The 8,730-nt window shown below is 43.8% G+C and overlaps 1 non-coding gene across 1 annotated transcript; it reads left to right on the plus strand.

The window, feature by feature from the left end:
- The first annotated feature begins 4,959 nt into the window (after positions 1-4,959).
- Positions 4,960-5,074, plus strand: trnal-caa (transfer RNA leucine (anticodon CAA)). Its single transcript has 2 exons — positions 4,960-4,997; positions 5,029-5,074. It is a non-coding gene; the product is annotated as a tRNA-Leu (tRNA).
- Positions 5,075-8,730: the final 3,656 nt, after the last annotated feature.

Below are 8,730 nucleotides of genomic sequence, written 5' to 3' on the forward strand. Positions count from 1 at the left end.
ATGGGTTAGTCAGTTTGATGATGACACGAAGTTTGGTGGCATGGTGGGTAGTGTGGAGGGCTGTTGGAGTTTGCAATGGGTGATTGACAAGATGAAAAGCTGGGCAAAGAAGTGGCAGATGGAATTCACCCTGGAAAAGTGTGAAGTCATTCATTTTGAAAGGTTGACTTTAAATACAGAATTTAGGGTTAACCTAATGTTCTTGCTAATGTAGAGAAACAGAGGGATCTTGGGGTCCGCATCGATAGACCCGTCAAAGTTGCTACCCAAATTAATAGTGCTGTTGAGAAGGTGTATGTTGCGTTGGCTTTCATTGGCAAGGAAATTGAGTTTAAAAGCCACAAGGATATACTGCAGTTGCTTAAAACACTCGTGAGGCCACACTTGGAATATTGTGTTCAGTTCTGATCACCTCATTATAGGAAGGATGCGAAAGCTTCCGTGTGGGTGCAGAGGAGATTTACCAGTATGCTGCCTGAACTGGAGGGCAGGTCTTATGAGGAAAGGTTGAGGGAGCTTGGGCTTTTCTCTTTGGAGAAAAGAAGGATGAGCTGTGACTTGATATAGGTAAATAAGTTGATGAGGGACATAGATAGCATGGATACTCAGAGACCTTTTCCCAGAGCAGAAGTGACTATTATGAGGGGGCATACTTTTAAGGTGATTGAATGAAGATATTGTGGCGATGTCAGAAGTAGGTTCTTTACACAGAGAGTGGTGGGTGCATGGAATGCTCAGTCGGCAGTGGTATTCAAGTCAGATACATTCGGGACATTTAACCGAGTCTTGGACAGTTGCGAGGATGATCGTAAAACATAGACTATGGAGGGTAGTTTGATCTTAGAGTAGGATGATATTTTGGCACAACATTGTGGGCTGAAGAGCCTGTCCTGTACTCTTCACTGTTCTCTGTGTTCAATTCAGCGAGCCTGCATACGTTTAGACCATGGGAAGAAATTGAAGCACTCAGACGCAGACATGGTGAGAATGTGCAAACTCCATGCAGACATCAGCTGAAGCTGAAATCGAAGCTGTGTCCGTTTTGCTGAAAGGCCCCAAAAATGCTTGGGTTGGGTCCAGTAGGAAATTGAACCCTGGTTTCCCTCGTGAAAGGTGGGGATACTGACCACAATGCTAATGACGGCATCAGGTGCTACTGCCCCCTCAGCCCTTTACGTGTGCACCAATCACATACAATCGCTTTAGTATCCAAATTCTATTTCTATTGCTTCGCCCATAACCGTCAATGCCACAGCATCACAAATTCACATCTGAATGCTTATTAAAGTCAGAAGGATCTCTGCCTCTAGGACACTTGCAGGCAGTGGCTTCCAAATTCCAAACATCCACTGGCTAAAAGCAATTTTCTGTAAATATACTCAAAACTTCCTTCCTCTTAGGTTAAATCTATGGACCCCGGTGATTGAACCCTTCCTCGAGGGGAAGCGTTTACATAGTCTACCCTCACTATTTTGTACATCGCCTCTGCTCTGAGGAAAACGACCACAGTCTGTTCGATCTCACTTCATAAAGGAAACTCTTCAGGTGAGACAATATCCTGGTAAATCTCTTCGGCACAGTTTCTGGTGCTATCACATCCCACAATAATGTGAATTAATGAACTGCGCACAATACTCTCGCTGTAGCGAAATGAACAAATACAATGAATGCTGCAGAAAGCCACTGAAACTGGTCTTTTCTGATGCAGTCCATTTTGCTCATTATTGCCATGGGTCATTTTCCTAGGCCTGATGTTCCAATAATCACTGGTCCATGTCAGTAAAAGTTGCTCCATGAGTCTTGATCTGACCGTCCCAGTATCTAAATATTTCATCTGGTTTAGAGTTCCTGGTGGTGAGACAGGCCACGTTCACTCAGCAACATAGACTGCAACAAGACAGAATGAACAATGTCAATGTGAAAATGGATGTTAGCTTGTGCAGTGTCTCAGTGAAGTGGAAGGAGGGACGTAAAGGAGAGTTAGTGATTGTGGGAGGGAGAAAATTCCCTAAGTGGTGGGTTTGAATTGTGACACATCAAATGCAGATATGTGAGAGAGCCGGGGATGGGAGATGATTGTCACCACCTCAAAGAATATTTACACGTAAAAATGTTTGATACTTGCTGCATTTCTGTGGCCCATGGCACAAGGATTAAAACAAAATACAGCAAGCACCCACTGCCAGGTCTCAGATTCAAACCGAGGTTGCTGTGGCCACAACACAGAGTACTAACCAGAATACGATCACAGCACCGCATGAGTTTGCTGGTGTGCAACAAGCAATAACTACAGTGGCAGAGGATATGTTAGGAACAGCACCAGATCGACAACTGGAACACTGTAATGTGGAGATTCACAGAGGGCTGGAATCTGCAATTACAATGCTACCAGGGACTGTGGAGATTCCATCAATGATTATATTGAAGACTGAGATTGATAGATTTCTACGAAATATCAAAGACTCTGTGTACAGTGCTGGCTCTTGTTGAAATGTACCTTTCAATAGTAATCTAGTTTAACATTGGATATTTCATCAGCTCCCTCACACAAGGAAGTAACCATTGCTGCATACAACCATATAATCCCAGTTCCTGGGCCCAGAACCAGGGAAACTCAGTGAACCAGCCACGAAGATATAACCGGAAATGGGGATGGCAATGAGCGTGCAGACGTACGCTGTGATAATAGATAACAGGATAGTCTGTGCAATATGAGCCAAGACAATGTGACAAAATCGAGATAGAGCCACGGAGATGATGTGCAGAAGGATGAGAGATACAGTGGTGAATCAGACAGTGACCAGGGGGATACAGATAGAAGTGATGGAATTGGTGAGTGCGCGGTCCTTCTATGGCCATAGAGGCGCGTGAAATGCCGAGTCTGTGGGCTCCACCCTCACCCGGAGCAGCTTCTATTGACATGGGGCAGGGATTATTGGGACCTCAAGCTGTATGAAAAGATGCACAGCAATTTTAATCTGAGGCAAAATGGTTTTTGGAAGCTCAGTTATTTGTGGATTGAGTGAGGATCTGTCCATGAAAATGTCACAATTAGAATGAAAAATGCTGCAAATATTCAACTCGTCGAGAGAGAAATCTGTGCTGGGAGAAATAGAGTTAACGTTTTTGCTCTCTTACTCTTGTCATACGGCTGACTCTGCACTGGGTTGAACTGTGGGAAGGGCTTTTTTTGGCTCATTTCATATTATTCAATTTCATGCAAACATGCACAGGTCACTGAAGTCATCTAAACTTGTGAAAAATATCGGTAATATATGATGTTGTGATTCGGCTCGAGTTTACCTCAGGTTATGGAGGAAAAGCAGGAAAGCGGAGTTGACATTTATCAGATCAGCAGCGATCTCATTGAATGGCTGAACAGACTCGATCAGGTGAATTGTAGCTTCCTGACGACAAATGGCAGTGAAACTCACTGCGTCACAAAGGGGAGACAATTGAATTGAAGTGGCGACTGTGATTATCTTTGCTGGTTGTGTACCTTGTGAATGTTACCCTCACTGCTGATGTCCCTGCTAACAACACAACACAAAGGTGAGTAGCCTGACTGAGCAGTGACAGCTAAGGCACCTTTCCCCTCTTTAAGCGGCTGGAATATGGACCCTGATGTTCTCGGGGTCAGGAACTGTCATTGAAAGGATTGCAGACAGAGCTGCACTGCCTTTGCATTGTCACCATCAGGGAAAATAAAACTGGATTCCCTGACCGGGAATCGAACCCGGGCTGTGGCAGTGAAAGTGCCGATCCTAACCACTAGACCACCATGGATAGCGAGAGACCTGTGTGCATCGTAATTGCAAAACTCCTGGCTTTTTTTTTCTTTCTACAACAGTTGTTTATCCTGCAAAATGACTGAATCATCACGTTTTTATGGCACAGAAAGAGGCTCAACATCCCAGTTTCCAGCCTTTGCCCATAGCTTTGTGTGTTACGAGACGATGGACCGGCCGTTTGAGATGTTCACGTTCCCTTGGGGAAGTGGACCACATTTTCACCTTCAGAAGGTAACACATGACATATTTCCCAAAAGGTGACAAAGGCCTCAGCAGAAACCAAGCCCCAGAAAGTAGGATTTCACCCATTTGGGTTATATTGTCCCATTTCACACTTCAAAACCAGAATCTGACTACAGCAAAGAAATAAAGCATTTGGCCGCTCCCCTCTCCGTGTTGCTCCCCCATTGTTTCCTTGTCAACCTACAGTTTATAATACCTCACCTCACCTCACTGCTGGCCTGTGGGGGAAATGACATTGGCATAATTTCAGACGATGTGAAAGTGCTCCTTTTGATATTGGATGCCGCAGTTGTACAAACATTCTCCTCTCCTCCAGTTAGAAGTAAACTCATGACCGGTGCTTTACAAGACCATTGCTTTCAACACTGCGCTATAGAGTGAAGACTGTGCCCTGTAAGGTAGGGTTTCATTCATTAGAAACTGCAATGTAATAGATGGCAGGGTAGTCTGTGCAGTATAAACCAAGACAATGTGACAACACCGTGATGGAGCCAAGGGGATCATGTGCAGAAGGATGAGAGACACAATGCTGAATCAGGCAGTGACCAGGGTGAGAAAGATATAAGTCTTCCCTCGCAGTCTGCTGATTAGGGTTCAGTGCCTTCACTGCCGTGGCGTGTTCATGGTTAAAATTTGCAATCATAACTGTGAAATATTGACTGACCTTTAGAAGTAGAATTACGCCATAGACCAGGCGGTGTCACTTCAATCTACATCCCAGTTCTACATCAGCAATGTCAGCTACAATTGCCTGACATGCAATTGTTTAAGACAAGAACAAGGTGGAGGTTGGGAAAAGTGAAGGGCAACGGTGGTTTGTGAGAGGTGACTGTGGGCCTAATGGAGCCAGACTCAGTGTGGGTGCTGAAGACTGGCTTTTCCTGTTTACCCTGGTATACAGATCACTCTGGAGCAGCCAAGGTGTGTCAGGATGGCCAAGTGGTCTAAGGCGCCAGACTCAAGGAATAGACTCTTTCCCCTGCAAAGCTGGCTGTTCTGGTCTCCACCTGGAGGCGTGGGTTCTAATCCCACTTCTGACAATGACTGCATCTTTGTTTGTTGTCCTTTGCAAATATCACTGAGGTTCGGTATCCCGATGGGATCTACCTGTTTTTAAGCAAAATTTGCTCTGGTCAGTTTTGCAGCTTTATATTAACATGATGCAGTTTTGGAGGAGAAGGAGACAACTCAGCCCATCAAGTCTGCTCTGCTATTAAATGAGCAGATAATCCTGACCTGATAATCCTGAACTGCACTTTCTTGGATTTCTCAGTAACCTCTGATACCCTTGCTGCTGAAAATCAATCGAACTCAGCCTTAAATGCACTTTGTGGCCCAGCTCTGACAATCCTCTTCTGTAAAAGAACCCACTAATTCACAACCATCTGAGAGAATAAACTTCACCTTGACTTTGCCTTAAATGTGCGACCTCCATTCTGATATTAAACACTCCCTTCCCAAATGGTCCCAGGAGGGAACGAACCTTTCTTCATCCAATCCGTTACATCGCCAATAACACCTGTATGTTTCGATAAAGATCATTTTTGTAGTACTGTTTCTGAGCTAATGAAAGTGATGTATTTCAATGTTTCTACCCATTTAATTCACCTCTGATGTGAAACTCTCACTGATTGTGATAGAGATTATCATTATCACTAAAGAGGCAGTGTTGGCCAAGGTAACAGGGCTAACAGTAGACATGGGGGTCTCTTAGCCCTGATTAACTGCATCCCAGGATACTAAAAGGGGCGATGGGGGACATAGCAAATGCACCAGTAATTATTTACCACAATTCACTGGACTCTGGGGTGGATCCCGCAGATTGATAACAGCCAATGTGACGTCACTGTTTAAAAAAGGAAATAGGCAAAAAGCCGGTAACTTTGGTCCAGTTAGCTTAACTTCAGCACTGAGGAAAATTATTGAATCTATGTTCAAGGAAGAGATAGCAAGACAGCTGGATATAAATTGTCCCACTGATGTTCATGAGTTCATGAAGGGTAGGTCCTGCTGAATAAATTTGGTGAAATTCTTTGAGGACATTACCTGCAATGTGGACAATGGGGTACCTGTGGATGTGGTGTATTTTGATTTCCAGAAGGCAAGTGACAAGGTGCCACATCAAAGGCTGCTACATCAGATAAAGTTGCACCATATTACAGGTAATGTATTGGCATGGACAGAGGATTGGTTGACCAGTAGAAAGCAAAGAATAGGGGTAAATGGGTGTTTTTCTCGTTGGTGTTCAGTGGCTAGTGGTGTGCCTCAGGGATCAGTGCTGGGACCACAATTGTTTACAATTTACACAGATGATTTAGAATTGTGGACTAAGTGTGGTGTGTCAAAATTTGCAGATGACACTAAGACGAGTATAGGGCAAAGTGTGCAGAAGACACAAAACATCTGCAGAGGGATAAAGATAGTCTAAGTGAGTGAGCAAAGTCCTGGCAGATGGAATACAATGTTGATAAGTGTGACGTCATCTATTTCGGTAGGAAAAACGCAAAATGGACTATGTTTTAAATGATAAAAAATGCAGCACGCTGCTGTGCAGAGGGACTTTGGTGCCCTTTTGCATGAATCGCTGAAAGTAGGATTGCAGGTGCAGCAGGTAATTAAAAAGGCAAAGGGAATTTTGGTGAAAGGGAGAAACTGATCTGCAGCCAAAATGGTACAAAATAAAATGTCAGAAGCAGTGTCGGTGAGAAAAGATACAAGAGTCTGAAGTGCCCTTCCTGGTGGTGCATCGGTTAGGATTTGGTGCTTTCACTGCCGCAGGCTGGGTTCCGTTTGTGGTCAGGGAATGGGAGTTTTATTCTGCTCGTTTATTGTGATGACTGATTTTCAGGAGCAGGAAAGAAGCTCTGGAGCTGGTAGGTGGGCTGGTTTGTCCCAGAAATTATTCAAGTTAACAGAGGTCAAAGAGCTGCAGGTGCTATAAGTCTGAAAGAGAAACAGGGATTGACAGAGAAACTCAGCTGGCCTGGCAGCATCTGTGGAGCAGAAGAGAGGTAACCTTTCAGGTCCACAGATCAGTAATTGGAACTAGACTGGTTATGCATTTCAATCATGTCATCTTGGGCAAAGTTATCAGGTTTATCTGTCAAATCGGGACATTTATCACAATTTCTCTCTCTGAGTGGCTGACAATTGTTAATTGTTACCGTTCACAAAACAGCAACAAACAAAACTGCCAGTTGGGTTATGCTCAGGTGACTGGAGTGGGAGCAGAGGAATAATAATGCATTGAGTTTAAATACAAGATGCTAGCCATTTCAGCTTTAAGGAACCAAGCAACTGGCACTATTTACAAGAGGTTTGGACAAGATACCGTCAATGTAAGCCATAGGCACCTGTGGGACTCAAACCACAGCTATGCTGATTGTTAGAAAGGCACATTAACCAACTAAGCCACAGCACCACACAAGCTGCTTCAGCACCACACAAGCTGCTTCAGCTCCAATCCATATGTTCATGAACTTAAACACCCAAACACAGAAACTTTTTTTTCTATCTCAATGTTAATCAGTGAGAAATTAAGTCAAACACCGTTTATTTTAAAGACAGACAGTTCACAGCTGAACATTTCCACTGAAAATGCACAGAAAGATACAATCTCCTCTTACACTGCCTTAAAACCGATATTTTCACAACTGGCGGGATAAAGCAGATGTGTTCATCCTCTCTGTACCCAGTAACCACGTTAATACACACAGACAAAACCTCGCAAACTGCATTCAATCCTCGTCTCCCTGCTCAAGGAAAGATGAAAGGGTTTACAGAGAAGTTGCCAGGGTTGGAGCAGATGATCTTGAAGGAGAGGCTGAGTAAAATCAGGCTCTTTATACTGGAGTATTGGAGGCTGAGGGGTGACCTTATCGAAGTTAATAAAATCATGAGGGGTAGTGATCAGGTCTTTTTCCCAGGGTAGTGGAGTCCAAACTTCAGGTTATAGGTTTAAGGTTTGAGGGTAAATATTTTAAAGGGACACAGGGTGTAATGTTTTGACACGCAGGATGGTGTGTGTATGGAATGAACTCACACAGGAAATGGTGTAGGCTGGTATAAACACAACATATAAAAGGCATCGGCATGGATACATGTAAAGGAAGGGTTTAGTGGGGTATGGGCCACATGTTGGCAAACAGGACGAGATAAATTTTGGAAATCTGGTCGGCATGGACGAGAATGACCAAAGACTCTCTTTCTGTGCTGAATATCTCTCGGACTCGATAATTGCTTTAAGTTTAGAAATGGTTCACTCAAACATCCTACCTGCTACACACCAGTGAGATCACACTTAGCAGATGTCGATAAATGCTCCAAGTGTTGGAAGAGATCTAGCCAGTCTTTCCATCAGGTCTTGCACCCGCGAATTCACACGGGAGAGAAACCATGCATTTGTTCTGAGAGTGGGAAAGGATTGGATCAGTCATTCCACTTACTGAGACACCTTGGCAGCCACACAGATGATAAATGTTTTAGTGGCCTTGATTGTAGTTGTTCATTTTTATCAAATATTGTGTACACATTCTTTGGTGACTGCAGAACTAATAACAAGACGCTTACAGACAGAGAGCGGAGTAAGGAACTACACACCCATAATGCTGTACTCTGTAAATAATCTGTGCCAAGAAAAGAATGGCTTCTGATTTTTGCTTCACTGTAAAGCCCCCTTTTTATGAAGGTGATAAAT

This window comes from Stegostoma tigrinum, chromosome 11 (assembly GCF_030684315.1).
Source record: "Stegostoma tigrinum isolate sSteTig4 chromosome 11, sSteTig4.hap1, whole genome shotgun sequence".
Taxonomy (NCBI): Eukaryota; Metazoa; Chordata; class Chondrichthyes; order Orectolobiformes; family Stegostomatidae; genus Stegostoma; species Stegostoma tigrinum.